General features: G+C 39.6%; 1 pseudogene; it reads right to left on the minus strand.

Moving 5' to 3' along the window:
- Positions 1–307: 307 nt before the first annotated feature.
- On the minus strand, positions 308–7,177 carry LOC116214350 (annotated as a pseudogene).
- Between the last annotated feature and the right edge of the window lie 10,786 nt (positions 7,178–17,963).

Below are 17,963 nucleotides of genomic sequence, written 5' to 3' on the forward strand. Positions count from 1 at the left end.
ATGGGTTCGCTCGTTTTTGCACTCGTAGTAATAGTTGTGGATGTACTTCCGGAACTGTCTTTCACTGTTTCACGGTTTACAGTGTTTTACAAACAGAAGGAACTCTGCTTTTACCTTGCTTGGGCTTACGCTGTACCCAAGAGCCTCGTTTGGATTCAAAGTGAGATTTTAAAATCTTACTTTAACTTAATTCTACTCACAACAAAATAAAATAACTCATACAAAGTCAAAGGGTGGACTTCATTTATACCACTCTTTTTCAAAATTAAAATCACATAACTCATACAAAATCAAAGGGTGGGCCCTATACATAACCATTTATATCACTCTTTTTCAAAATCAAAATCTGATTTTACATATTTTCTGCTTTCATTGCTCGAATCAGTTGTTTGGGCTTGTTCCACTTACTATGTGAATGGGTACACGCCCGAGGCAGGCAGGTGAGTTTCCAACATTTGGATATATCAAAGTTCAGATGATATCATGTTAATACGAGATCCCAATTCTGTCTTGTTCTCGCTAATCAGAAATATGTAACGGCGTTTCGCATTTCTAAGCCGAAGAGGTTTTCTTATGTTTGTGCAATCTCTAGGTTCTTCCGGCATATGATTCTAATATTTGCTATGATAAGTTACAAATGTTCTGCATTTCAATCTACTCACCCGTGCAATTGCATAAGCCCATGGGGAATACATCCCCGCAAACATTTCGCGGTACATGACAGTTCGCTCGGTGGCAACATAAGGCAAGACTGATGCACAGTTCTTTATGCCAATAAACGTCACTGCTACGTACAACGCGCCAAGAATGTTGAATAAGTTCTGCTGATTATCTCTACACCAGAGGAAACAGAACATGAATTAAGAAATGTTAATATATATCTCACCAAAAGAGAAAAAAAGGTTAGCCTTGCTCAATGATTTTTTGATATATTACATTTTCTTCCCTTGGTCCCAGAAGAGGATGCCGAAGACCAGAGAAACCGCAAGAGCATGGTAGATCCGCATCAAGTTGTACGAGGGGCTTCTCCAGTAGGACCAGTACTGCTTCCAAAGGCACCATTTGAACTGGCCCCACCCATTCTGTGAGAACTCACTCAGGAAATGGAGGTTGGCTGAAAGGGGAGGCGGAGTGCTCAGCTGCTTCACGATCTCTTTGTTGCTCCTATATGAGAGAAACAGTTTGGACTGTCATTGTTCAATTCGAGACTTTGATGGTATGGTTGATCTATTTCACTCCATTGGTTTGATCTTGTTCCCTTGCAGTGCAGGCAAAGCTAGAAAATGAACTTACTGGTGTAAAGGCAAATCTTTGTATATCTGAGCAAAATCGACTCCAAGTTCAGCTTCAGCAGACGCAGAAGTCACCTCTAGCATCCATGTCGCGGGGTTGTAATTATTTCTAATCTTCGCCACCCAGGTATGCTCTGTCATTTGTCAAGTATATATAAAAGAGAAATGACAGTTTAAATTAAGATATTATAGAGACACAATAGAGGAGATTGACAATATCATGCAAGCTGACCCCAAAGTATTCTATGACCCGGCACGAATGCTTTCCCAAGGGCCCGGAGTAAATCATCCGGCCACCAGCCTTCAATAAAACCAACTGAAGCACGATAAAGAAAGACAAGAAGTGTTAGGCTTGTAACTCGTCTGGATATAAAGTCGAGTGTACTGGATGCTAATTGTGCTTTACCAAAACCTGCTGATTGAAAAGTACGTAAGGACATCTCTTGTAGTTCTCTTTTAGATCTTCAAATAGTATGCTGTACCTCATCAAATGACTCAAATATGTCAATGCTGGGTTGATGGATGGTGCATACAATTGTTCGTCCAGTATTGGCAACATTCTTCACTGCTCGCATGACGATTGCAGCTGCTCTCGCATCCAAACCTGTTGTGGGCTCGGCTCATCCATGAAAATAATGGAGGGGTTTGCTACAAGCTCCACTGCTATAGTTAGGCGTTTCCGCTGCTCCATTGATAGGCCACTGACACCAGGAATCCCCACTAGCGAGTCCCTGATCCCTTCGAGCTCTATGGTCTCCAGAACTTCATTTACAAAATCCTGCAGGAAAATTTCCTGGTAAGCAGTTTCATATACAAAAAAAAGGTCTTTTCCTGCCAGTCTGACAGTCGGGACCAGGAACCGATCATATTGCTGGTTTGATTGGATTTTTATATGAGTAGTTTTCTGAAACCAAACTGCTAGTCATGTACAGAAACTCACTGCTTTGGTTTTGGAGTCAATCTGAAGGTCCAAACGCATCTAAGCGGAGAAGATGACGGACTCTTTCACTGTGATTTGTGGGGAAAGTATGTCATTGTGCTCGCAGTAGCCTGAGATCCTAGCGAATGTCTTCTGAATCTTATGGTATCCTCAATCCTCCTACTTTTATTTCTCCTTCGATATATTCCATAGCCTTTCTGCCTGAGAGAACATCCATAAGAGTTGTTTTCCCAGCCCCAGAGACCCCCATCAATGCTGTAAGAACCCCGGGCCTAAAAGCACCCGTCATATCAGATAGAAGCTGGAGTTTTTCCTCTGTGAACCCCTGTTCTTTAAGTGCCTTAGAAAATAGTCCCAAAAAAGGAAAATCAGGAGAAATTTTCAATTCCATATTTAAGGTTGAAATGACAAAATTGTTATCGTGGTTACCAGAGGAGTGTCTACGAAGTATTGAAGATTCTCAAACACAAGCGACAAAGGCGTGAATGGTAGAATCATCTTGTCTGTTATAAGATAACCATATCAACTCAGAATGATTAGAAGAAGCAAATTTGCATATAAGATTGATTCGGACAAGACAGTGTCTGGGAACAAAAGGTTCAACCTCTATTGTGATGGCTTCTTCAGTAGGGTCTTTGTTCGTCTCCTCTATTTCAAAATGAGGCTCACTAGCATCCTTCGCTGCTCCTTGGCTTTGCATGTACTTTTCGTGCGAAATGATAGCAGGAGAATTCCCATAAGCTGAATGCATGTTATGTTGATCTAGTGAGACTTTGGTGGCTCTATTGTTACGTAATTGAAGTATAATTGCAAGTAAGTGAAACTTACGCTTCAAGAAACTTATTGCCAAGGTGAATCCCATATTGAAAAGTAATGTAAACCCGAACAAGGCAGCAACAGATATCCAGAAAAGATTGGCATCAAAGTCTAGACCTCGACTTCTGAGGATTTTCTGGCCGATTGTTTCATTGGTTGGGAGCATCTGATAAAACCAATTTAAATGCAGTTATAGGAATATGCAATGCTCCGGATGCAGTTGAGAATATGCTTTCTCGATAAAAGCACAAAGACTTGTCCTCCTCCTCGTTCAACTACAAGCATTTTCAGAGCAATAAACAGGAAATGTGTAACCTTTCTCTATGACCGAACAAAGGCCTGAACGAGAGAGTTTTACCTTTTGCCATCTTGGGGCGAGAAATTCGTCGATAGAGAGCCCAATCTCTCCGTAAGTCATTGGTGAGACCCTGAAGCCCCACCTGAGCCATGCTGGCATAGAGGCTGCAAAGAAGAAGAGCAAGTCATATCTGAAACACTTCTTAACACAAACGAAACAATCCTGAGATATAAGCATACTTAAGTTTATTGATTACAAAGCCACTGAACAAGAACAGAATCGATATCGCAAAGCTCCCAGCTGCTGTCGAAGCTGTCAATGTCTGGATCATTGAGGCCAGAAAACGGAACATGGACGTTGACGCCAAGTGCAGGGCGAATAGAAGAATCATTTGCCGGAAGAACCTAGAGATCACAAAAACATGAGAGAGATTTGGCACTTAATTGATTGGAGGGATAGATCCAGGATTCCGGTTTTTCTTTTTCTTTTCCTTTTTTGTTTTGTTTTTTTGGCCAAAGGATTCCAGATTAACTGGAAATAAATAAAGGGAAAGTTAGGAGATGACTGGTGTGTTCTCCAAAAGGAACTCACCTGCCTGGCTCGGGAGTATAACCAATCACGTAATAAGTGAGAGAAGTCCAAACAACAGATTGCAGCAACGAAAGAGAAACCTTCAGGATTGACGCTGGTATAGCATAAGCCCAAGATGGGTAAAAACGAAGTTCTTTCTGTTTATAAAACACTGCAAGCCGAGAAACGGTCATGGACAATTCAGGAATTCCATCCACAAGAAGTATCACAAGCGCGAAGAAGAGAGACCCCATGTAGTAGTTCGAGTGGAAAACATTTACGGACATTCGGGTCCGAGGGAACACACTCATCGTGATTACTGCAATAAGTACGAGCTGCAAAATTAACAGAGATCATATTATCAGATGATTGTACTACCAGAACAATGATTAGAACAGAAGACAGAATAACAGCTACATAATAACTCGGAAAAGGATTCTCGAAACTACAAATATTGTGACCTGAATAGGTTTGAAAATGTGGATGAATGCGTTCCTCCTCATTAGGAGAAGCTCTCTGGACATACATGACCTGAGAAGTTGCCATTTCAAAAGAGAAGATGAGAGGCTGAAAGAAAGAGCGTTCTTGTGGCTCTGGGATTTGTCAAATGCGTCTGAAAGCCCTTCATTGAGCTTTCTCCCCTGGGAGGATTCCTTAAATTTTCTTGAGAATGTGTTGACTGATATGAAACTATGAGGGACTCCATCCAGTATTGGGCCTGGTCCTTTCAAGAGATAACCTGAAGAATAAACCACACAACTTGTGCTTCACTATCAAGAATATGAGGCTCGATATATTAAAATTAAGTGTACTTTATACGACATGATACCTCCTGGAGAAAGTCTGCTACTCCTTTCCTTTCGGGACACTTAAACCCGCAATCCTCAAAAAAATTCAGGGCATGATCCCGAGGACCGTGATAAACAACCTTTCCTTCTGACATCAAGATCACGTCATCAAACAGATCAAAAGTTTCAGGTGCAGCCTGGAGAAGGGATATGAGTATGGTAGCATCTGTCATGTGCGCATGTTGCTGAAGACAAGCAATGACCTGAAATGCAGTCGAACTGTCTAAACCATTTGTTATCTCATCCATAAAGAGAGCTCTGTTTGGACCTACGATCATCTCTCCTGCACACATTTCACACTAAACTTTCAGTTCAGTAAATAATGCCGACGAGCTTTGAAGAAAATCTGCCACCTGACACTTGCCTGTAGTAAGTCTCTTCTTCTGGCCACCAGAAATGCCTCTCCTCATAGCATCTCCAACCAGTACGTTGGGACAGATATCAAGCCCAAGGATCTGACCGATTGCTTACATGTCAAAATGAAAAGCGCGCACATAACTCACTTGAGAAAATTACTTACTTTCAAGATATATTCAGTTTGGAGAGTTCTCTTCCTTTGACAGCAACAGCTTGTCAGCACAGAGTGATAGGAATTATCAGCTTCGGGGTTGTATCCGAACACATTGTGGAAACTTCAAATGATCTTATTGCTTCAAGAAATTCTTCTCTCACCCTACCCATAACTACCCCACTGTTAAATTTGAAAGTTTGTTCTATTCGATTACCTTCATATAGGCATCTATATCGGGATCGGGAAAGATTCCTGCCTCCTTTTCCCGTCTGCTGACCTCCTTCATAATCTCTTCACAGTTAAACAGAGCAATAACATCAGCACTTTCACATTCAGCAAAACTGATGGATTATATGACAAGCTCAATCTTTTCTTGTCAGTTGGCACTGGCCCTTCAGAATCCTAACACATTCTTGACTTTGAAAAAGGAGGAGAACAGAGAAGAAATCACCTTCTCGGCTTCCAACGCCTTGGCATCGAGCTGAGAAGTCAAATGTTTCCCTAACAGTCATCTCAGGAATGTGCAGGTCGTATTGGCTTATATAAGCAGAAGTCTTCTGAGGTATGAACTCATCTAACTTGTACCCATTGTATGTAACCCCCCTGTCACCTGATGACAATTCAAGAGGAGAAAAAAAAGAATAAAGTAAAACGAGTTTAGTTTGGGAAAGTAAATTTGATTTACACCACGTTTATACAGAATATTCTTCTGAAGTACAGAGGAAGCTTGAAACCTTTAGAGGCTCGTGTAGAATTCTGGAAAGGACCTTCAGGAAGGTGGTTTTCCCACATCCAGGAGGCCCGAGTAATAGTGTCATCCTGTGATAGATCGATCGATAGTATGAGGCTTCTTGCACTATCATACCAATGAACAAGATCCAAATTCAGGACAGAATTTGAAGCTCTATGAGGACTTTTCAGCAAACGATTTTCCCCGGTTCGAGTTTGATGTTGTTTAGTGACGAATAATCTTCCGGGTTTAATGATTCCGCTCACACCATTGATGATGCTTATCCTAGCTTCATTTCTCGTTGAACATGCAAACCTAGCAAAGAGCTGTTGGAAAGGCCCAAGTGAACTTGCGAGTAAGTTTCTCCTCGGTAACCCGTTTTGATTAGCCATTATATTTATAGGAACCAAATATGCTTACAGAAACGGTGTATTTCATAGAATTCCAGAGTGTCGGGAGTGCCTTTCCATGAGCAATCTGACAGTCTGCTTCTACACAAAAGTTTCTGTATCTCCCCTCAATAGTTGGCAGTTTAACACCGACCCTGCAGAACAAGTTCCACAGAAACAGATAGGAAAAGGCAAAATTTCAGTTGGTCGACTCATCGAAAGTTGAATATCATAAGACATGTTTTGCACGCATGGAACAAAAACAAACAGAACAGATAAGCAGAGATAGGAGGTCATGTACTAAAATACCACAAACCACAACTGTAAAACCTCGGACTTTCCAATAAGTTTTATGACTAAGTGCCCGTACTTTATTCTATTAATTGGATAACATGAAAACGCTAGGCTTACTTTTCTGTTCTGTCTTGAATCTTCTGCAGCAGTTTCAGGTTGTCGTGTTCAATGTGCTTGATGAGCTTATCTATGAACAACTGCCGCTCTACAGCCCCAATCTTAGTAATATCAACAACCATTCGGTTGCGTCAAACCACCTTCCTTATCAAAGAACGATGACCTCAGTCTCTCAAATGTAGGCAACCTCTCGATGGCAACCCAGTGGAGGTCGTATTAGTCATCACCATCATCCTTTGTGAAACTCAGTCCCGTACTGCTTCCGAAGCTTGAGGTGCGGTTTCCAAATGACATCCTGAACCTTCCTATTCCTGCAAGTTTGTTGCGAAGCAACTCGATCCCATCTAGCTCTGTGTGGACTAGCTGAGCCATTTCTTCTTTTGCACTAGGAAAGAGCTGTTAAGCCCGCGAGCTAAGTTGGAAAGCTGATCTATAGACACACGTATAATGTACGTGATTATTTGAAAATATTGCCGTATACATTAGACGTTTGGCATGTTTGACAAGCAACCTGAAGAGAAATTCTTTTTGGTGGATTAAAAATTAACGAGATGTTGTTTTCGCTATTCCCGAGATGGAACATTAGTTTACTTTCCGAAGTTCGAATTTGTGCTCTACTCTTTACGGGATTGTTGCCTCTTACCCGCTCAATCAATAACTTGTTGGTAACAGAGGAGAAATTCTTCATTGTTTGTCAACTAATTCATGGTATGACCGCTAGAGGTTGACTACCAATGAATGCATGACACATGGCACATACAAATTGAATGAGAGAGCACTTTGCCCGTTATCTTCGTTTTCTAACTCGAATAGTTACATTTATTCGTCGTTGGCAAAATTTAATGGATATTTTCTCACGTTGAAATAAGATCATTGAAAGAATTTTTTCTTTAAGTATACTAGAGCGCAATCTCACATTATGCACAAAATAAAAAAAAAATTACACAATTGCTATTTTGATATATAATACAATACATATTGACTTTGTTTAAATTATAAATTTTATAGTTTTATGGCAAAAATATATTTATGAAAAGATTATCTAAAATTCCATATAAGCATAGTAAATATTATATGACAAATACCAATGTAATATTTATATTTATAAAACATACAAAACTGGTCCAGTTCTTTTTATAAAACATATAAAACCAGTCCAACTCCCTCTAGTGGCGCCCGGACCAGTTTTTCATACTTACTCCTCTCTCTCTCTCTCTCTCTCTCTCTCTCTCTCTCTCTCTCTCTCTCTCTCTCTCTCTCTCTCTCTCTCTCTCTTAATTTATATTAGTTTTTTATTTTTTCATTTATATTTTATTATATGTGTTTTTTAATAACAAAGGCATCCGATTTTCGACCGACTATTTCCCATGACTCTTGCGAACACCCTATAAGTTCACTAGGGCAATTATGATCCGATCACATTCTTCTTTTTTTCTTTTCTTTTTATTAATGAAGGGTATGCGAGTTTTGGCTAACTACTTATATGTATTTTTCCTTTTTCCTTTTTAATAACAAAAGGTATCGAAATTTCGACCAACTATTTCTCACAACTCTCATGAAAACTCTAAAAGTTTACGGAACAATTATAATTCAGCCACACTCTTCTCTCTGATCTTTTTAATAACGAATGGTGTTCGAGTTTTAACCGACTATTCTCTACTACTCTCATAAACACCCTAAAAGGTCATGAGACATATTGTAATGCCTATAAGTACAAGGTGCCCAATATGAAGTATTAATCTTGCATAATTTAGAATGCATTTAGACATTTTTTCATCATTGTCTTTTCGACTTTTCCCATATTATTAATTGATTCTTGAAGTATTTTCTCTCTTTCTCATATAGAGGAGAATACCATGCCATACGTGGTAATATAACAAATTATTAAAGAAGAATACATCATAATAATAATTTTTGACAAAAAGTAACAATTGATTTAATGTCATAAATAAAATTGTAATGATAACCGTTACTTTTTGACAAAAAGTAACGATTAATTTCATCTCGTCGGGGATCGCTGCATGCCACAGTCGCAAGGCATGCAAGTATCCACCTTTTCAGAGACGCGTACGGACGTGCATGAGAATGAGTTGCCACTACCTATTTACGACTAGAAGGTCGAGGATCGGTGAGTTGCTCGGGTATAGGGATAAGGGATACACCTAGTAGCTGAGGCATTTGGTTTACGAACCCAAAGATTCCGAATCCGGGGGTTCTGTTACACGCAGGGCTAACTCTCCGCACACCCTTTCGGTACTCTAATTTGTCTAAGGTTTGCCTTTAGTTTATTTACCACGTGAGTTAAGTTTCGCACATCTTGCACGTTTTGATATCGTAAATTCGAGAAAGCGACCAATTCGGTCTAAGAGGTCGAAAGAGGAGTGGATCGTTGCGTCAGGGGATCGGTCCGTCGTCCTTGCGTCTCGATTAACCGGGGTCATGATGACCGGTTCACCGTGTGGAATAGGCCCGTGATTTGTGTGGTTTCACTCTTCCCGGGGACTCATAAACCGACTCGACCGATTCCGACTCTTGAACTTCTCACTCGCCGATCGGGATTATTACAAGAATGAATGTACAAATAAATTCCTCACGATGTACTCTCACTAATAAATACAAATACAATAATATGATCTCGGTCTGTTTGCGTTTGGCCAAATCCTCTCGCTCACTGTGTGTTTTAAGAAAGACTGAAATTGAAATTAAAGCGACGCGAGTTCAAGAGAGCCGGGGGTCGGGTCCGACCGAACTGATGGATCTCGGGAGGACCGAATGGTCCTCGAGATAGCCATGGGATCGGTCGAGCTCTCAGATGATTGTCTAACCTCTTTTCACACACCCGATTCGAGTCATCCTTCGCTTAGACACTACTCGGATTTTTTTGAAAAAGTAAAATAATTTTTTAAAGAAAGTAAAATAATAAGAAAATAATGCAACAAAGAAGATCGAATTTTATAATACAATATCTTTGAAAAGTAAAACAGAAAAAATCGTTTTTATTAAAAAATTAATATAAAAATTAAGAAAACTAAAATGACGGAGAAAATTCTATCCAGAAATCGAGCGTTTTGAGGTAATTTGACCGGGTCTACCACAATTCGGCTTTATTATATTATATACTAGACTCTACCCTCGCGCACTGCTCGGCAACCATGGGATTCAGTCCCGAACTGCTTCAGAAGCTCGAGGTGGGGATTCGAAATGACATCCTGAGACTCCTTCCTATCTCAGCAAGCTCATATCGAAGGGACTCAATCCCATCGAGCTCTGTATGACTTGGGCAATTTTCTGCATTAGCTTCTAGAGAAACGAAGAGCTGTTAGGCCCGAATGGTTGGAAGCATATCTATATAGACACATATATCTTAAAGCACGATAGACACATGTATATTAATGCACGTGGTTATTTGAAAATTGTTGGAAAGAAATATACGTCAAACAATTTTTTTTTTTCGGTGGAGTACATCAAACGTTTTACATTACATGTCTAAGAAGCAAGTTGATGAGAAATTGTTCAGGGGTTGTCAACTAGTACATACCTGCTAGAGAAAATATTAGACGAGAATAACACAATCAAGACGGCATGTACAAGTTTCAGAATATCACAGGATACTATATCCAATTTTGAATAAAGAGTTATATATCATAATATATGTGTAAGTCTCACATAATATTTTTTTCGTATGATATTGGTTAACAACCAACGAATGCATAAAAGGTCCCGCATACTAAGTTAAAGGCACAGAGCACATTTGCCCGTTATCTCCTATCACTCTCATAATATTAAGCCAAAAGAAAAGGTTTTTAACTTACATGAGGCTAGTGAGAATTCGACCTGCACCTTTTGTCCCAAGTTGACCGTGATTGTATGTGTGTGTGTATATATATATATATATATATTAGGGAGACAAAGAGAGTTTACTATATATAGGCTAATTATTGGCCGTGTGATATGCGAGGATATAAAAATTTAAAAAACTTCAATAAATTAGTCATATATTATTAAATATTAGGATGTGAGAAGTGAAAATCCAATAAGAACAATAAACAATTTGAAAGAATGATAAGTATCGTCATATATAAATTTAATTCTTTTCTCCGTGATCTTCATGTATAAAACAAAATCGCGTAAACAATTAACCCTTATTATTCTCTCCTATAGGAGTAGTAAATTTTTTTTGGCCACTATAGTTGTAGTATCTTTTAATAGTTAGATTGATCACAGCTTATTACTATTATCTTCGATTTGCAATATGGTTAAATCAGTTGATGAGATCTGCACTATGTTCCGTAGATAAATATATACATTAGAAAGTATGGTAAAATATTTATTCAAAAATATAAAAAAATTCAACGTTTTAAGGTATATGAAACCGAAGCTGAGATGGCCGGAGCCAATGGCCTTAGAATGTCCAGATTATTTGAATGAAATTTTCTTACATTCTTTTACAATTTTAATATTATTTAATTTCTCAAATTTTAACTACTTTATTTAGGAGAAAATATCAGTTTTGGTCCTCAAGCTTTTATACTTCTTTCTATTTTCGTCCTAAACCTTGTTTTGGGTTGGATATCATCCTCAACCTTTCCCAATAAGTGCTTTTTTTTGTCAATATGCTGATGTGGCAGTTAAAATTAAATAAAAGGATATTTCTAAAAATTAAAAAAGAAAAAAGAAAACCCTGTTGTCGCCTAGTTTGCAGGAAGAGGGAGAGGGGCAGTGGGGGTCTTGCGGGCGCACCACCACTGCTCCAGCAAGGTCGTCAGTGACCTCTTGGGTTGCCAACGACCTTGAAGGGGAAGAGGTGGCCATTAGCAAGGCCCCCTCCTTGCTCAATCTAGGACTCTCAATCCTGGCTGTAATCTCTCTATTGAGGGGAGAGGGGCCTCGCCGGCTGCCACCTCTCTCCCTCTTAAGTCGCCAGTGACTTCTAGGGTAATCGGCGATGCTGGAGGGGGAGCGGTGGTCGCCAACCTATAGAAAAGTGGCTAAACCAATTTTGCTTGTACAATGGAAAGAGCCACTGGATTTTCTCCCTGGCGAATCAAATTAGCCAAAGGCATGCACATCTTTTACACATTTGTACAAAGTAACAGATTCGTTTCTATCTCCGGTAGAGAGTGTCAGGCCACGATTGATCCTGAAAGGAATGAATGGAAGAAACAGCAATTAACGCGAGAATTGGTCAAGGGGGGTTGGAAGATGGGCTTTCTATGTTTTAATCGGATACCTACGTCCCAAGTTTTTTTTTTTCAAGTGAGGAAACTCCACAGCCCGAATTGATTCTCATAATAATAATTATGTAATATTAGTGAAATACATTGAAATTTTTTTGTGAAAATTATCGAATCCAAAAAAAAGTTCAATAGCAAGTTGATCGACATGTATAAAAAATAATATTATGACATTTCATTTTTTATAGCATTTTCAAATCGATCATTTTTTATATATCGCAACAGAGTAACTCCTCAATGTAGAGTTCCGCTTAAGGAAGCAGGGGCTGCAGTTGCTGCTGAATCTTCAATTGGTACGCGAGGCCCCTATCCCCTCAATTGAGAGATCTCAGCCAGCAGCTGGCGACTCAGGAGGTCATTGGCGACCTGGTCGGGTAGTGGCGGCCGGTAGGGGCCTCACCATCCCTCCCCTCCTATAACTTCTGCCATCTAAATCATTTATTTATTTTCAAAAGTTATTTTTTATTTGATTTAACTGCCACATCAACACTAATCGGGAAAGGTAGAGGATGATATCCAACCCGCGAAAAACTTTAGGACCAAATTAGAAAAAGGTATGAAAAGTTGAGGACCAAAAATGACCTCATCCCTAATGTTTAAAATAAACTCAGATTATCTAATTTTAATTTTTAAATAAAATATTACTGACAAAATACGATTTGACATAACATTTTTAAAATTTTCAAGTCTACTGTATTTACATAACTAAATTTTGAAATTTTCATTTAATATTAAAAATTATGAGAATTATTTTTTATGTGTACTCCGGTAATTTTAATAAAAAATTAAATATTAAACCTCGTAATGCAATATTATAAAATTAATGAATAAAAAAAGTACCACGAGAGTATATATATATATATATATATATATATCTTATTTTTATGAAATTGCCATCACAGTCGCTCATTTGATTCTCTTGATTTATGCATTTTTCCATTTTAGTTAGGATAATGTTTCCTCCGCCTAATGTTGTATTTTGGGAAATAATGTGAGGTTTGTCTCTTAGTACGAATGATTCTTCTAGGAAATATAAAGTCTAAAATATACTCTTATTGACAAAATATGAACTATCATAATCATTCATTATCAAGTAATATTTCGTGATGACAAAGTACTATCTCCAATACTTCCATTCAAGATACAAAGTCCGCGAGATGCTCATCTTGGACGTATTGATCTTTACGGCGTGGTTCTGATTCGATGCTGAGTTTACAAATATCCAATCTCATTGCTACCGGGTGAAGCGGCGAAAGATCATTTTCAATCCAGCAGCTGGCAATAGCAGCTTCAACCCTTGAAAAGGCAGCCACAAAACCAGTTTTATGTTTCGCTAAGCAAAGTGGCACAACTGATCCGTTTTAGATCCCTTTAGGACGATGATCCCTTAGATCAAACCTACTCTGATTCATACGACCCTGGAAAATTTTATTTATCGGAGAAGGATTTTATTAGCATAATTATTACCCATTGGTGGACCAAGTATATGCTTGCATAATACATTAGATGTGGGTTTCTTTCTTTTCTTCTGTATATATTTATTTTTTAATAAGGAAAATATTTTACCTTCATAATTACGTCATTCAACGAGAATGGTGACGGGGGCATCATGTATTGCAAGGCCGGCAGCTCGTGCTTTATATATGTTATGTAGGATTTTTCGGGTTGAGCCGAATAGGATCCACCCTTGTGGGACTCGATCCGACCTGACTTGATTAACCACATGAGATATTGTCTCATGACTATGGTTATCTAGAGAAATTTAGAGATATTTATGGGATTCGGTATCGGATCTGTAACCACTGAATATAAGTAGATAATTTCAGTGAGCGTATCATGAATCAATTGAGAGAGAGTTCTTGTTCCGAAAAGTGAGAGAGTACAAGAGGGTTTTTGTGCCATGGAATTAGCGGTCTTTGCTCGACCTAGTAGCAAGACCCACTGTCGGTATTTATTTATCTTGTAGGATGTTATCATTCAGCCCGACCTGGAGGCCCTAATTGAGAGATTCGACCAAGTAAGCCTAAAATCTTATCGGTTCGGGTCAATTCTTTAAATTCCAACATGTTCAATTTCTGACTCAATGAGATGAAGCTGTTTATAATTGTTATGTTTATAATTGTTATCATATATATACGTACAAATTCATGATCTTAGATTCTGACTTTGGGATGTGGACAGTTGATGGCTTCATTTCCCATTGTTTTGCAAGATTCTTTTCTCGGGGAAATTCTAACAGATTTTATTAATAAAAGCTATATGATTTACAAGTATAATTCATTAAAAATTTTGATAGAAGTCTTCGCAATCTTATTTAATTTCATTTACTTGATTGCACACGTGCTTTCATATAAATCTCGGGCACTTGGACCAAAATGTTCTTTTTGGATTTCCTTCTCGATCAATAGCAACTGCAAGACTTACTATATCTATCTAAATTATGTCACATGTATTTATGAATTATTCCAATATTGTTCATTAATAATGGTGGAATTGCTGGCTCAAAGTCAAAAAGGGATTCCAATCCGACACTGTTTGAAATAGTGTGGGATTCCTAGCCTCTTCTCGTACGAATGGGCCGGCTAGAGGGCCGAAATGAAAAGTCTCCCGGCCCAAAAGTGCATGACAAATATCGCCATAACCCAATACTGCATAAAAAAATTACTAGCCCTCCTGCACGTGCTTCGGATTTGGGAGCAAACTAGAATATGTTAAACAATCCAAATCATTATTCTCGGGCCTAGGAATAAACTCGATTACGGGATTAACAGTCCAAATGGTTGCATTGAGGCCTTTAACATATTAACAACTATACCCGTATGAACAAATCAGTCTGAGCAAATTACTAGACAGCAACGGGGCGAGGCTCACAGCGATAACATTGTTCATAAGGATCATTTAAAAAGATCACAGCGGAGTGAGATTCTCTTTTATGGATCTATAGTTCCACTAATTTTGTGCTGCTAATGTCACTTGCTGAAGGCATATGCTATTACAGCAATCATGAAGTTGTATGCATTCGACATAGCTGCTAGGAGGAAAGTCAATATGCTGTCTGAGGTAGATTTTCTCGAACTTGCTTATTCCTACCCCCCTACATGTTCACTTTTCCTACAGCAGTAAAACCTCAGACTGGTGAAGAGCTTCTCTCTCTCTGTCCTTGTTAGCGTACAATCTGGTTATAATGGCATTAAATTGTGTTTTCCGTGTTCAGTGTCAATCCTTCATCGATGAATTAGCAACGCCCCGCTCAACAGATATACAGCAGCAGGACTATGACCTTCAAGCACTCATGCAGTTGCTCAGACGGTGGAGGGTGTAATTCCAGTTGACGCATGCTGCGAAGACATTGAGGTCATCCCTCTTTTCAATATTAGCACTTTTAATTTGACAAAATAAATCTTTTTAGTTAGTCTTTTTAGTATGTTATGAAGATCACTACTTTCTTCTTGATCCCTCTCGGGTTATAATTTTCCTTGAATTTACGTTTCCGTATTACATGCCGTTTAGCTACATAACTTTTCAGTAAGGCGATAACGGTGCTAATGAGACTTTTCTTTTTCAATCTTTACTGTTCTTCAGCAATCATTCTCACTTTGGCTCAGTTGTCTGCTTAGCCAAAATGTTTGAAGGTTCCAATCTTCAAAATGCTGCCTGCCGTTATGCTGCTTCTATCTTTTTCTTTAGCATTTCCAATGTTTTGGTAGAAAATTAATGAATTCTGGGCCAATTTGCTGCAGGTCAATACAAGTCTTTCATTCATAAACAGTTTTGTCTAGGAGTCACTCCAGAATGGAGCTCAGACTTATATTCCTGAAAAAGAGCGTGCTGAATCGCTAGACGTAACCTACTTTGGAAATCAAGATGAGCATGAAGTTAATTCCCTCCATAGTCTCAGGTTCGAGGCTTATGAGCTTCCCAAGCCATCACTTCCGCTAAAGCCGAAGGTTCCTTCAAACTCTAACTTACCATCTGTTGAATTCGTTGCCATTCCCGAGCCGTCTTATTCCATGAACCGTTCTGCTTCACTATCATCCTCACCAGCACCAGGGTCAGGTGAGGTGAAGCTACTACTTGAAGGTGTTCAAAAGAAGTTGGGCAGACCCACTTACGGTTATGAGTCTTCGACATCCCAACCAGCAGAAAGTTGTGGCGCTCCAAATCCGAAATTTGGGGAGACCTCTTCCGATCTCAGGAAGCCTCACGTTGAGATTTTGTTGGAGAAACAGAAGCCTGCAGACTTATTGTTTGGGACAGGCGGCTCATCTAGAGCAGAGAAGAAGCCGCTTGTAGCGAGTCAACAAAGGGCTCCAAAGACAACTGTTCAGCAACCTATTCCTCCCGACTTGCTCGATTTGGGTGGGGCAACTAGTCCTGCTACTTGCTCGATTCGTCAATCGATCTAATGGAACAATTGGAAGGACTCATGAACCAAACTTAGAATGTTCCAGTGGCCAATCAATGGAGCGGCGAATGCTTCCACAAGGCCCGATATCATGTCACTCTACATAGGGCTACCATCTAGGGGGCCAGCAGCAGGGTTAATAATAGCGCAAAAGGGATTGGCAGTTGGCACAGTTCAAAAAGGGCCCGAATATGATGGAATTCTTTAAAGAAGGATGCACTTGTGAGGCAGATGGGCGTGAATCCAACGAGCCAGAACCCAAACCTATTCAAAGATTGCTTGGCTGATACTGGATTTGCAGATAAAGCTCATACTCGGGCTTCTGTTCCCACAATGTTTACGCACAACTTTGAACAAGAAAGTGAAAGTCAGATCAGAGCATTGGGACATTCATAACAAATCAAAACAGCAATAACCTGGACGTCTTTAGATCAAAGTAAAGTACATGGCGGCCTGTCCTTAGTCCCTCTTTTCCTTTTGTAAAGGAAGGAGAGTACAAGTTTTGTAGGATAGGATCTAAGCTTGTTTCGTATGCCCTATGGGCACTGAATATGTCGGGCAGCTTTGTTGTTGATGCCTGTCACAGTTCAAAGTGATTCACTTTATCGGTTATTTTCATCGTAGTCTTAATTCGGGCTCCTCAGGTTGAGGCGCTGCTGAATTGTATGGAGCTGCGGCATTAGTATACTATCAAATATCAATGATGTGTTTGGAGATCGGCATGCGTTTCATGTGGTGGAGATTGTCTTTCTAGTTAACATATTGTGACAATCGACATAGATATCACTCATGTGTAAACTCAAATTGCAAGATCAATCTCTTTATTGCATAGCAGGGGAAGAGAAACAGATAATGAAAGGGAAAAAGAAAGCTAGGAGGAACAAAAGAACAGGTAAGGCAAATGGCTTACCTCCCATTCCAAATCATCTGATATCGGAATATAGGACATCTCAATGACTCCTTAAAAAGAAGGGACTCTTTGAGCTCATAGGATACTTGAACCTCGTTTATTTATTTATTTGTTGTTTTTGGTAACTAAATGCATTCATTCGTCCAGCCAATTAATCCAAGTCGAGCACTCCAAAGGCAAAGTCAACGGCATAGGGTCGATGATATCCAAAGGCAAAGTCAATGGCATAGGGTCGAGGATCCAGCTGCGAGATGAGGTGATAATGGAATCAACAGTATGAAGTTGTTTACGCCTGATTTTCGCACTCGCATTAATTGCGGAGCCCGTGCGATACGTGGCGAGCAATTGGGCTTAATCGACACATTCGGATCTAAATTATGAGGTCCATTACTCGGACAATCAAGCGAGCAAGGCCCAAATCACAGGGGAGGCCCGTGACTTGACCCAACTCGGGGAAACCGACCCGCAGCTCCCGGCAATACCCGGTTGGATTGGACAGCTGGGAGCGGGGCTGACAGCTCAAGGAAGGAAAGCCGCGATATCTTTCCAAGTGAGGACTGAGCGCGAACCTGGACGCCATATCAAAAGCTGGCAGGTTCAACACGGCAG

This window comes from Punica granatum, chromosome 7 (assembly GCF_007655135.1).
Source record: "Punica granatum isolate Tunisia-2019 chromosome 7, ASM765513v2, whole genome shotgun sequence".
NCBI lineage: Eukaryota > Viridiplantae > Streptophyta > Magnoliopsida > Myrtales > Lythraceae > Punica > Punica granatum.